The sequence below is a fragment of the Capricornis sumatraensis genome, chromosome 4 (assembly GCF_032405125.1).
Source record: "Capricornis sumatraensis isolate serow.1 chromosome 4, serow.2, whole genome shotgun sequence".
NCBI classification, from domain to species: Eukaryota; Metazoa; Chordata; class Mammalia; order Artiodactyla; family Bovidae; genus Capricornis; species Capricornis sumatraensis.
In genome coordinates, this window is record NC_091072.1 from 61,361,232 (window position 1) to 61,374,193 (window position 12,962).

The window sequence follows — 12,962 nt, forward strand, 5'->3', positions numbered from 1 at the left end:
TTGAGGCCATCTCACTAGACAAGTCATTATAGCAAAGTAAATGCAAATGAAAGGGGCAAAGGGCACATTAAAATGAGCAAGAGGATTTAGTGTTTTTTCTTCTATTTCCATATCTTTTGGAAGAAGGGGAAAGTGGGAAAATGAGATATAGTTCTATGTTTTTTCCCCAGTAAATCATGATTTATTTAGCAATTTGAAAGCCATGGGGAATATGCCAACTAATTTCTTAAACTAATCTTGAATTTAGTAATTTTGCTTTAGTAACTTTATAGAGAACTTTAGTGCCAAGTAATAACCATATAACCAATGCATTATTTTGGTTACTAAGACTGTATAACAAATGAACATATGCATATACACACATCATTGAAGAAAGAGTCAAGGTGATTTCAAATGGAACATTCTGTATGTAAAATTATAATAAAATGTGTTTAAAAAACAGGTACTGTTTATTAAGCATATGCTGTGCATAAATTCTGCGTTTGTTACTTAATGTGCCTGATCTTTACTACTCACAAGAATCTAAAAAGTAGATACCATTATACCACCTATGAGACAGAAGTATGGAGGAGATGATTAACCTACACAAATTTGCTTAACAGATTTAAACCTAGTTTGTCTTACCTATAATTCAGTGTTCGGTCAGTGACACTTTAACATATAAAACAGAGTTAGGGGAGAATTTGAAAATATCTGGATGACTAGTCTGGAATCTTCAGTAAAGGTGTATGCAAATTATTGACCAAATATAGGAGTGTCCATGCCTTATACACACATAAGTAGCTACTAAAGAGTCAGGCATAATTGCTTTTCTCTGTGGGCACCAATTAGAAATCTTGAAATATTAATAAACTGGCTGATTTGTGAGAAATATCAGTATGTACTTTCTTTCTACATATTGCTTTTAAGCACCAAACATTTCATGGGCACTCAATAAATATTAAATATTTAACAGCAGCTAATAAAATGAAATTATGGCAATATATTTTACAATTAACTCATAATAAGATGAAATAAAAAACAAGTTTTAGCACTAGACGTAGAAGATGAGCAGATTTAGATAGCTGGATAAGTGAATGAACCCTCTAGGGAGGTAAAAGACATTAACATGTGTGGTAGAAAAAGTTAACAGGAGGTTAAAACAAAACAAACACAAAAAATTCCAATCTGAAAAATGAAACTACTCCTCATTTTCAGATTTGTTATATTCATCTAACATCTAAAATGTAAATTAAGGGATATATTTCTAAGCTGTTGTCATTCCTGCCCCATACTCAAACATGAAGTGAATATATTTCATTATTTATTGGTATTATCTTACTCAAAAAGAACATAAAGTATGTTCCCTTATTTTTTTCCCCTACTTATGCCCTCTTTTGCACACAGTCTGAGATTTTCAGAAATGCTAATTGTGATAATAATTTTAAAAGAATGTTAAAAAATGTTATATTATATTATCTTTTGGCATACAAAACTCAGTTAATGATCAAACTGAGACTCTGAAGTGTATGCAGTTTCACAGAGTACATTTCTGGAGAGTTAAATTAGAGATGCAAGCTATTGGGCAGAAATCAGGCTGGAAGCAAGCTCACTTTTTTTTCTTAAGTGAGTGGAGCAAAAATGTTCCATAAAAGAGAGAGAAAAGTTGTAAAATGGAGCAATCCTTAGGGAAACCTTAATTTAAGCCCCTATTTCTCAATTCTTGTAAGATTCATGAAAAAAGAAGCACTTAAACGTACTCTTTGAGGACTCTATCTCCTTCATTTCCACTTTTGGCTTTTTACAATCTCTTTGAGGATAAGAGAGAATGAACTTAAAGTTACTATTTGAGTGACTCATTCCTTCTCTGTTTGCTTTAAGCTTCTAATAGTCTTTCGAATGCTCCAAAGAAATTAGAACACATTTAACAAGTGCTTTCATGAAGCTCAGCCACCATTTCCTCTCTCAAGTCTGTGATTAACCCATTGATGGGTCCACAAAGTCTGTGTAACAATCCACAAATACTACGCTGCAGGTCACATGCACCGACTACTCGACCTATCCTAATAGTCATTTCTGACATGTAAAAATATCAAAGCCACAGTAGATTTCACTGAGTGAATTCACACGATAATAAAATACTTAGACGCATCAAAAGCCCTCATACAATATTTTAAAATATTTCTTCAGTTTTCATAAGCTCATTGCCATTACTATGTGCTTACTTTCTGTCTTACACTCCCACCCACTCTGACACAGAACAACCCCCTACAAATACATCTTTACCTTTCAGGAACCATGCACAGAAGTCATCCCTTTCTGTGTTAATATTTTACAGTTAGACCTAGTTTAGGATAAGGTTTTCTCTAGTTTTATTATTTTAATAAATATTCCAAAGTTTGTCAGCTTTTAAAATTTTACTGTGCTAGTTTCATGTTTTCTATAAATGTATTGAGGTTTTCACTTCACAGAACAAAGTTGGATAATAAATCTTTATAGTATGTGTATTTAACTAAAATTAAAGCAACTTATCTTAGCATGTTGATTCCAAACTCAAAAATACAGAGCTGTAAGTCAACAAAGTACACCAATATAATATTCTCAGGAATACTTCTACTAGAGTTTCTTTAAATACTCTTGCCATTCATATATTCAAATGTCATAAGCATCCACGACATCAAAATCAATAGCAGCATTTGAGACAAAGTTTTGTATTTTGGAATACATAGATAAAATATCATTGTGTAAAAAGAATAAAACATGTATAAGGTTAAGTGAGTTTCCAAAATCTGTATTCCCCTTTATTATATAGTGCAGCTATAAAAGAAAATCCTCAAGAGAATTCATATGAACTTATGATAATGAAGCCTGCAGCACGGTTTGTTTTTGTTTTGCCTGCTTTTGCTGATAATGCAATTCAAACTATTCCCTACTAATCTTTAGTACAGGAATCAGATAATTCACCTATAAACATGCAGCCATAAAGTGTCATTCTTTAGTCAATACAGACTAAGATCTTTCTCTTTTTCACAGGTTTGGCTCCCCAGCTCATTAAATCATTACCTGATAAACAGGAAAAGGGTAATGAATTGAGAAAATAACTACGTACCTTCAGAGAAAACCTGCCCGATAACAATAATCCATTAGAAAACTGGCAATATCCTCTGATCTATTGCCCGCAAAGCTATGACTTGATGGAGAGTTTCATTCCCTGGGCTCAGTTCTCCAGAAGAAAATCAGCACAATTTAAATATTTCTTGGAATGTGACAGCTCTCTAGATCTCCGGTTGCATTCTGTTCCCTAGGGATGACAATCTGGTGTTCCTGTGTGCATAGAGCAGTGAAGATGAATTGAATATGCTTGAGATAAATTAGGAATGGCTAAGTTAAAACTGTCTCTGCTCCAGACTCTCTCATCTGCAGTCTGTAAGCCTGTTTTTCTGTGAAAAAGCTAGATGGCAGGCTGCCTCAGTAAGTTCTTCCTAAGCGACACAGAGCATTTTCAATGAAGAAAAATTCTCCCATTATCTAAGCTAATGTGACTGCTGCTAAATCTAGTTTTTAAAGTGTCTACTGGCATGGAATTCATTTTCACTATTGCTTTCTTTCAAACTACAGTTTGGAATCCATACTGTCCTCATATATACATTTCTATCTGAGAGAAACATGTAAAGTTTTTAGCTAACATATTAAATCATATCCCTTTTTGCAGTTATAAGAATCATTCATGGATAGGGAAGTTCCTCTTTATGTCCTAAAACCACTGTATTGCATTTTATAATAAGTAGATGGTTTTGTTTTAAATTACAGTACTGAAGATAGATAAATATATTTTTATTAACACTTATTACTTGTTGCAATGTAGAAGTATATCATTTTTAAACATTACTTAAAATGCAGAAGTTAGATAAAAATAGACAGAGGGAACATAGATTCCTAATATGTGACCATAGGCATAAATATTGACTTTGAATATCCTCCTAAAGGAAATAATATGTTCCAAATAAAACCAAGTTGCATAAATTATTCCCTTCTAAATAAAAGCAAGTGATTTTTGAATTCTGTTTCAGTTGAATGATATGTTGTGATATGACAATTCCTTGTAAATTAGAAAATTATTTTAGAATTTTAATAATATTCTGGAATTGAGAAATAGAACACTTTATTTGGAATATTAGCAACACTAAAAACATAAGAGGAAGGATCATTGGAATTTTCAGTTCCATTTCTTTATTTGGAATCTCTGTATGAAACAATATTCATATTTTAAAAAAGCATTTAAAAAGCATCATAATCCATTGATATATGGATGTCTTTTAAAATGTTGGCTAAAATATAGAAACTCATTTTTCTATAACTTTCTACATGGCATTCTCTAATGCCCTATATCTAATTATTTGATAGATAAGCAAGCTGTTGCTTCCACAGCAAGAATGGGGTGAACATATATATATAGTAAGGGAGGCAATATAATATAATCACCTGGGAACCAACAGAAGTAAATGAACATTTTTATTTTCTCTCCACCCACCCTGTAGCTACAGCTGATCACTTTATTCAGGAAGGTGGAAGGGAGAAGAAACAGGGGAACAAAATAAAACACCACATAGAAAATGCCTCCAAGCCCTTCTCTCTCTCTTCAGAAGTGGAAACTGTAGATATTTCTGAGGAGAGAGCATAGGGGAGTTGGAAAGAAGCAGCCTCAGCATCCCAGGTATTTAGTGCTCAATATACATAAAACAAATGATAAAAAGATAAAAGCTAATATCTCCAATAACCAATGGTTGATCGAAAATCCAACTACACTGCACAAATGTGCATTGCACATCCCAACTAATGTAATAGATAATTATAGTAATAAAGTATGCACATGCTTTTAAGAAATTCAGATGTCCCTCTCCAATGAGAAACTGCCCATTTTACTAGCACTATACTGCAGTGATAAATTTAGGGTTATAAACAGTAAAATATGAGTGATGCCTAAATTATTCTTGGAATATTATAAATTGGCTCTTGTAGAAATGCTGGACTAGAAGAAACCCAAGCTGGAATCAAGATTGCCGGGAGAAATATCAATAATCTCAGATATGCAGATGACACCACCCTTATGGCAGAAAGTGAAGAGGAACTAAAAAGCCTCTTGATGAAAGTGAAAGAGGAGAGTGAAAAAGTTGGCCTAAAGCTCAACATTCAGAAAATGAAGATCATGGCATCCGGTCCCATCACTTCATGGGAAATAGATGGGGAAACAGTGGAAACAGTGTCAGACTTTATTTTGGGGGGCTCCAAAATCACTGCAGATGGTGATTGCAGCCATGAAATTAAAAGACACTTACTCCTTGGAAGAAAAGTTATGACCAACCTAGATAGCATATTCAAAAAGAGAGACATTACTTTGCCAACAAAGGTCTGTCTAGTCAAGGCTATGGTTTTTCCCGTGGTCATGTATGGATGTGAGAGTTGGACTGTGAAGAAGGCTGAGCACCAAAGAATTGATGCTTTTGAACTGTGGTGTTGGAGAAGACTCTTGAGAGTCCCTTGGACTGCAAGGAGATCCAACCAGTCAATTCTGAAGGAGATCAGCCCTGGCATTTCTTTGGAAGGAATGATACTAAAACTGAAACTCCAGTACTTTGGCCACCTCATGCGAAGAGTTGACTCATTGGAAAAGACCCTGATGCTGGGAGGGATTGGGGGCAGGAGGAGAAGGGGACAACAGAGGATGAGATGGCTGGAAGGCATCACAGACTCGATGGACGTGAGTCTGAGTTAACTCTGGGAGTTGGTGATGGACAGGGAGGCCTGGTGTGCTGCGATTCATGGGGTCGCAAAGAGTCAGACACAAATGAGTGACTGAACTGAACTGAGGAAGTAACATTTAGAAAAGGCCAAGAGAGCCTTGGTTAAAAAGTTAAGGAGTATATCCAGGCTTGAGAACAAAGCCCAAAGGGAAATATGCATATCACATTTGGATAAGTGAAAAGATTCAGTTTGGCTGGAGTGTAGAGTGAGGTATGAAGGACATGGCAAGAGATGAGTCCTTTGTATTACATAAAGGAGTTTGGACTTCTCTTTGATCATTCCTAAATGAGAAGGATAAATGATCAATACATTACAAAAAGATTACTCTCATATCACAAAAGTCAGGTAGAAAGTATTCAGTTCAGTGCCGTTGCTCAGTCATGTCCAACTCTTTGAGACCACATGGACTGCAGCTTGTCAGGCCTCCCTGTCCATTACCAATTCCCGAAGTTTACCCAAACTCATGTCCATCGGGGTGGTAATGCCAACTCAATCCAACCATCTCATCCTTCTCTTCCCACCTTCAATCTTTCCCAGCATCAGGGTCTTTTCAAATGAGTCAGTTCTTTGCATCAGGTGGCCAAAGTATTGGAGTTTCAGCATCAGTCCTTCCCATGAATATTCAGGACTGATTTTCCTTAGGATGGACTAGTTGGATCTCCTTGCAGTCCATGGTACTCTTAAGAGTCTTCTCCAACATGAGAGTTCTAAAGCATCAATTCTTCGGCACTCAGCTTTCTTCACAGTCCAACTCTCACATCAATACATGACTATTGGAAAAAGCATAGCTTTGACTAGATGGACCTTTGTTGAGGAAGTAATGTCTCTACTTTTTAATAGGCTGTCTAGGTTGGTCATAACTTTCCTGCCAAGGAGTAAGCATCTTTTAATTTCATGGCTGCAGTCAACATCTGCAGTGATTTTGGAGTCCAAATAAAATAAAGTCTGCCACTGTTTCTCCATCTATTTGTCATGAAGTGATGGGACCAGAAGCCATGATTTTAGTTTCCAAATATTGAGTTTTATGCCAACTTTTTCACTATCCTCCTTCACTTTCATCACAAGGTTCTTTAGTTCTTCTCTTTCTGCCATAAGGGTGGTGTCATCTTTATATCCGAGGTTATTGATATTTCTCCTGGCAATCTTGATTCCAGCTTGTGGTTCATCCAGCCCAATGTTTCTCATGACATACTCTGCATATAAGTTAAATAAGCAGGGTGACAATATGTAGCTTTGATGTACTCTTTTCCCAATTTGGAACCAGTCTGTTGTTTCAATTCCAGTTCTATCATCTCTTGCTTCTTGACCTGCATACAGATTTCTCAAGAGGCAGGTCAGGTGGTCTGCTTTCCCCATCTCTTTCAGAATTTTCCACAGTTGGTTGTGATCCACACAGTCAAAGGCTTTGGCATAGTCAGTAAAGTAGATATTTTTCTGGAACTCTCTTGTTTTTTTGATGATCCAATGGAAATTGGCAGTTTGATCTCTGGTTCCTCTGCCTTTTCTAAAACCAGCTTGAACATCTGGAAGTTCACGGTTCATATCCTGTTGAAGCCTGGCTTGGAGAATTTTGAGCATTACTTTGAGCATCTGAGATGAGTGCAATTGTGTGTTAGTTTGACCATTCTTTGGCATTGCCTTTCTTTGGGATTGGAATGAAACCACACACTTAGTTAGCCAAGCTAGACCCTTAGTGTGTGCGTGCTAAGTTGCTTCGGCTGTGTTCAACTCTTTTTGACCCAATGGACTATAGTCTGCCAGGCTCTTCTGTCTACGGGATTCTCCAGGCAAGAATACTGGAGTAGCCTTCCATGTCCTCCTCCAGGGTATCTTACATCGTGTGCATTGTGTGGCCTGTACTCGCAGGGGCTTCTTTACTAGTAGCACTACTTGGGAACACCTTTCTTAGTAGTCAAAGGATTCACTTCCTCTTTCTTTACTTCTAATATCCTGTTTGTTATCCAGGAACTAGGATCCCAATAACAAACTGGTTCAAAATTGGGAAAGGAGTATATTAAAGCTGTATATTGTCACCCTGAACAATTAATCTATCTGCAGAGTACATCATGAGAAATATGGACTGGATGAAGCTCAAGCTGAAATTAAGTTGCTGGGAGAAATATACATAACCTCAGATATGCAGATGATATCACCATAATGGCAGAAAACAAGGAACTAAAAAGCCTCTTGAAAGTGAAAGAGGAGAGTGAAAAATCTTCTTAAAAAACAACATTCAAAAAACTAAGATCATGGCATCTGGTCCTATAACTTCATGGCAAATAGATGTGGAAAAAATGGAAGCAGTGAAATTATTTTTATGGGCTTCAAAATCACTGCACACAGTGACTGCAGCCATGAAATTAAACGATGCTTGCTTCTTGGAAGAAAAGCTATGACAAATCTAGACAGCATATTAAAAAGGAGAGACATTACTTTGCCAGCAAAGGTTGGTATTGTGAACACTATAGTTTTTCCAGTAGTCATGTATAGATAATGAGAGTTTGACCATAAAGAAGGCTGAGTGCTGAAGAATTGATGCTTTTGATCTGTGGTGTTGGAGACGACTCTTGAGAGTCCCTTGGACTGCAAGGACATCCAACAAGTCAATCCTGAAGGAAATCAGCCCTGAATATTCATTGGAAAGACTGATGCTGACTCCACCTGATACAAAGAGCTGACTCATTTGAAAAGACCCTGATGCTAGGAAAGACTGAAGGCAGGAGGAGAAGGGGCGACAGAGGATGAGATGGTTGGATGGCATCATCAACTCAATGGACATGAGTTTAGTTGACTCTGGGAGATGGTGGGAGACAGGGAGCCCTGGCATGCTGCAGTCCATGGGGTCATAGCGAGTGAGACACAACTGAGAGACTGAACAACTACAAGAAAGGATCCTGCATGCTCTGTGGCGTGGAAAAAAAAGTAAAAATGATGACACAAAGAAAAAATATCTGAGAATAAAAAATAATATATAAAATAAGCCAGTCACAAAAGGACAAATTCTGAGATTCTTCCTATATGAGGTACTTAAATTAATCAAATTCATAGAGATACAAAGTAGCATGATGGTTGTCAGAACTGGAGGAGGTAGAAATATGTACTATAGTGAGTATGGAGCTTCATTGTGAAGATTAAGAAGTTCTGGAGTTGAATATATTACTCTTTATCTTAAGATAATGGAATAAAAATATTCATTTGCTTGGGTTAATAATGCAGATATCTAAACACAAACATAAGTTGTATTGCTTCTTAGAAAAGAATTGTAGAAAAATCTAAATACAAATGTTAAGAAGAATAAAATACATAAATCCACCATTGTTAACATTTTAAGTTCTATCTCTCCTTTGAATCTCTCTCTATTGAGTAAAACATATGTATGAAATATGCATACACATATAAGGATTTATATATACATACATTTATAAATTATTTTGTATGGTGGCTCAGAGGTTAAAGCATCTGCCTGCAATGTGGAAGACCTGGGTTCGATCCCTGGGTCTGGAAGATCCCCTGGAGAAGGAAATGGCAACCCACTCCAGTATTCTTGACTGGAGAAGCCCAGGAACAGAGGAGCCTGGTGGCTATAGTCCACGGGGTCGCAGAGTCAGACACGACTGAGCGACTTCACTCACTCACTTTGTATCTCAGCTTTTCAAGACGAAATGAGTTCTAGAGATTGATCACTCAACTATCTGAATGTACTTAACACTACTGAAGTATATACTAAAAATGACTAAGGTGGTAATTTTATGTTGTTGCAATTTAAAAATAATAATAAATACATTTTAAAGAATGTTTTCTGTGGAAAAATAAATTTGAAAAATTATTACAAAAATATGTGATAATATATTTTAAAAACAAGTCAATTCATATTAATACTATAAATTACAATCTATATGAAAGAAAGTTAATTCAGCTATTTCCTACAAGTAAGCATCTTTTTCTTTTGTAAATTCAAAGTAATTTTACCAAGTAAATACTAGTTAACTTTTATCAAATTTTTTTGATTAAAAGTAAAATGTTCTTGATAATTATATTAAATTTGGCAGTATGTTATGTTATACATTATAACCTGGACTAAAGAGCATAAATTCAAGTACCTGGAGTATTCAAGAAAGCTGAAATATGAATATTTCAAAGACCCCATCAAGAGATCCAATGATAGAAACCTCACAAGTAGCTTAAGGCAAAAGACATGGGAGATGTCTTAAGTTTCTTTAAACATGTCAACCCTGACTTTGAAAAAAAATTTCAATGGGATTAGCAAACCATATTTTGTTTCTTCAAAAATAAATGAGTTTCTCATTTATTTTTCATAATCAAACACTAAAGATCTTCAGCCCAGTTTCCTAATCAAAAATTATTACTGATTTCCATGAAAATAGAGTACTTATAAATGAGTTGAGAAAAATGTAATACTAATCCTATTAGAACTGACATCTCTGATTCAAGGAAATTCGATTTTATTATAAACAATAAACTGTTCTGTCAGAAAATATTATTTTAAAATTGTTAAACTACTTAAAAGCATTTTTAAATCAGTGTTAAATATTTTATAAGGTAAGTAAAATACAACTTAAGAGTTCATTTGAACTGCATTGAGAAATAATACTCCTTTGCAGGTACCTAAGCTTTATTAAAGCACCAAATAAAAAATAAACAACATAATTCTTCAATTAAAATAAATATATATAGGAAATTGTGGCAATCAATTTCCAATCCAAATGATCTGATTTGATTCTAGCCTTCAGAATTGCTCTCTGCTATATATGTCATATAGGAACAGATATATTTTTGGGTACAAATAAATTACTTGAAATAGTTTATATCTCAATAAAGCTTGTGTTAGATGAAAGCTTTAAAATCAATTATGAAAGATATTCAGCTGCATTTTTAACTCTAAAGTGACAATTACAACATATGTCATCAGATTTGTTGTCAAAACAGTGAACACTCTACTGTAAACCTTTAAAATTTAATATTTTTATGATCCATGTTCTTTTATGATTCAAAAAGTATTTGAGTTAATTTTCAAAGTTAAAATAATACAATGTATAACAGAGAACTATGAACTTCATGCAGACAAAATAATACAATTTCAAATAAAAGTATGTCAAGGCCATGCTCAAGGCCAAAAGACTTGGAATGATGAACTTGGGAAATATGCAGAAGTTAATTTTTCTATGGAGAGTGGAGAAAATATTAAAAATTATACACCAATAGCCAACTTTATTGGATCTTCTCCTATATTGGTGAGAAAGCTAAGTGTGATAATAGAAAGCAATGTATTCTGCCCTCTTGAGAAATAACTGTATGAAGGGTTTCTAGACAACTGCTTCATAGTGTTTTCTAACATTTTGGCATGTGTGTAAGGCTCCAGTGAAATATGGGGCATGTGATATCTTTTGCGGGGTATAACTTAAAACAGTATACATTTAAATTTATGAAAGAACTGTAGCGATCATGTACTTCAAACCCTTCTTCATTTCCTAGTTTGTTTTCTTCTCTGAAGTCAGCAATAGAGGATCTAGAATGAATATTTTTAGTTCAATACTCATCCCATCATATTGTACTATGCCTTCATCTATGAAAACCCAGGAAATATTAATATATTTATTTAGCATTTTCCAGCCAGACAAAAATTTTAGTAATTATACTGAATCATTGTGTAAGGCAATCCAGGCGATAAAGTAAGAAAAATACTTTACCTATGAAAAGGTGAAAGTGTTAGTCATTCAGCCATGTCCAACTCTTCAAGACCCCATTGACTGCAGCCTGCCAGGCTCCTTTATCCATGGAATTCTCCAGGCAAGAATACTGGAGTAGGTAGCCATTTCCTTCTCCAGGGGATCATCTCTACCCAGGGACCGAACCTGGCTCTCTTACATTGAAGGTAGATTCTTTACCATCTGAGCCACCAGAGAAGCCCCATTCCTCTAAGACCATAGAAACAAATCAGTAGGAATGCTTAAAAGTGATCAAAATAGAAAAAAAGAAGTACACAAGGCAAAGCATGATATGACATATGAGAGTTATAAACAAAGAACATCTGTGACTCTACTTCTGTTCAATAAATCAACTCATTTGTATCCTTTTTTAGATTTCGTATATAAGCAATATCACATTTGTCTTTCTGTGTCCAACTTATTTCACTCAGTATGACAACTCTAGGTCCATCCATGTTGCTGCAAAAAGCATTATTTTATTCTTTTTTATGGCTCAGTTATAGTCCATTGTATATACGTACCACATCTTCTTTATCCATTCCTCTGTTGGTGGACATTCAGGTTGCTTCCACGTCTTGGCTATTGTAAATGGTACTGCAGTGAACACTGAGTTGCATATATCTTTTTGAATTATGGTTTTCTCTGGATGTATGCCTAGGAATGGGATTGCTGGGTCATATGGTAGTTCTGTTTTTAGTTTTTTAAGGAGGCTCCATATTGTTTCCATAGTGGCTATACCAATTTACATTCCCACAAATGACTTTATTTACAAAAAATCTGGGAGACTGGGTTGACATATACACACTACTATATATAAAATGCATAACTAATAAGAACCTGCTGTACAGGCAACTCTACTCAATTATCTGTAATGACCTGTATGGGAAAGAACCTAAACAGCAAAAAAATAGTGGATGTATATATGAATGTGCATAACTGATTCACTTTGCTGTACATCTAAAAGTAACACATTTTGAATTGACTATAATATTAAGAAAAGAAGAAAAAATAATAAAATGAGGACCTCAGCCCAAAAAACAACCCCAAAAATGTCCCATTTCTTATCCAAGTCTTCTGAAAATAAAATCCCTAATTTGTTGCTTGTCTGAAAATGAAAAATAAAATACACAAAGAACAATTAAGAATTGATGGCAGGGATTTGGTAGTCACCAAATATATTGTGAAGAACCAAATCTGATAAGAAATTAGAATTACTTCATAATGATAGATAGTTCTATTCTACTTAAAAGAGCAAGGTCAAATCTATTCTTCAGCACCAGTAGAGTGAAGAAACACTGTATATTAGGAGAAATCTTATTCAGTCTCTTGAAAATAGCCAATGGAAAACACACAATGGCATGAGAACTATTCAAATGCTTCTAGTTCTCCAGCATATTTTCAAAATCCAACAGGCAGTGAACAATATAAAAAGGCCTTTAGAAAGCTATACAAAAG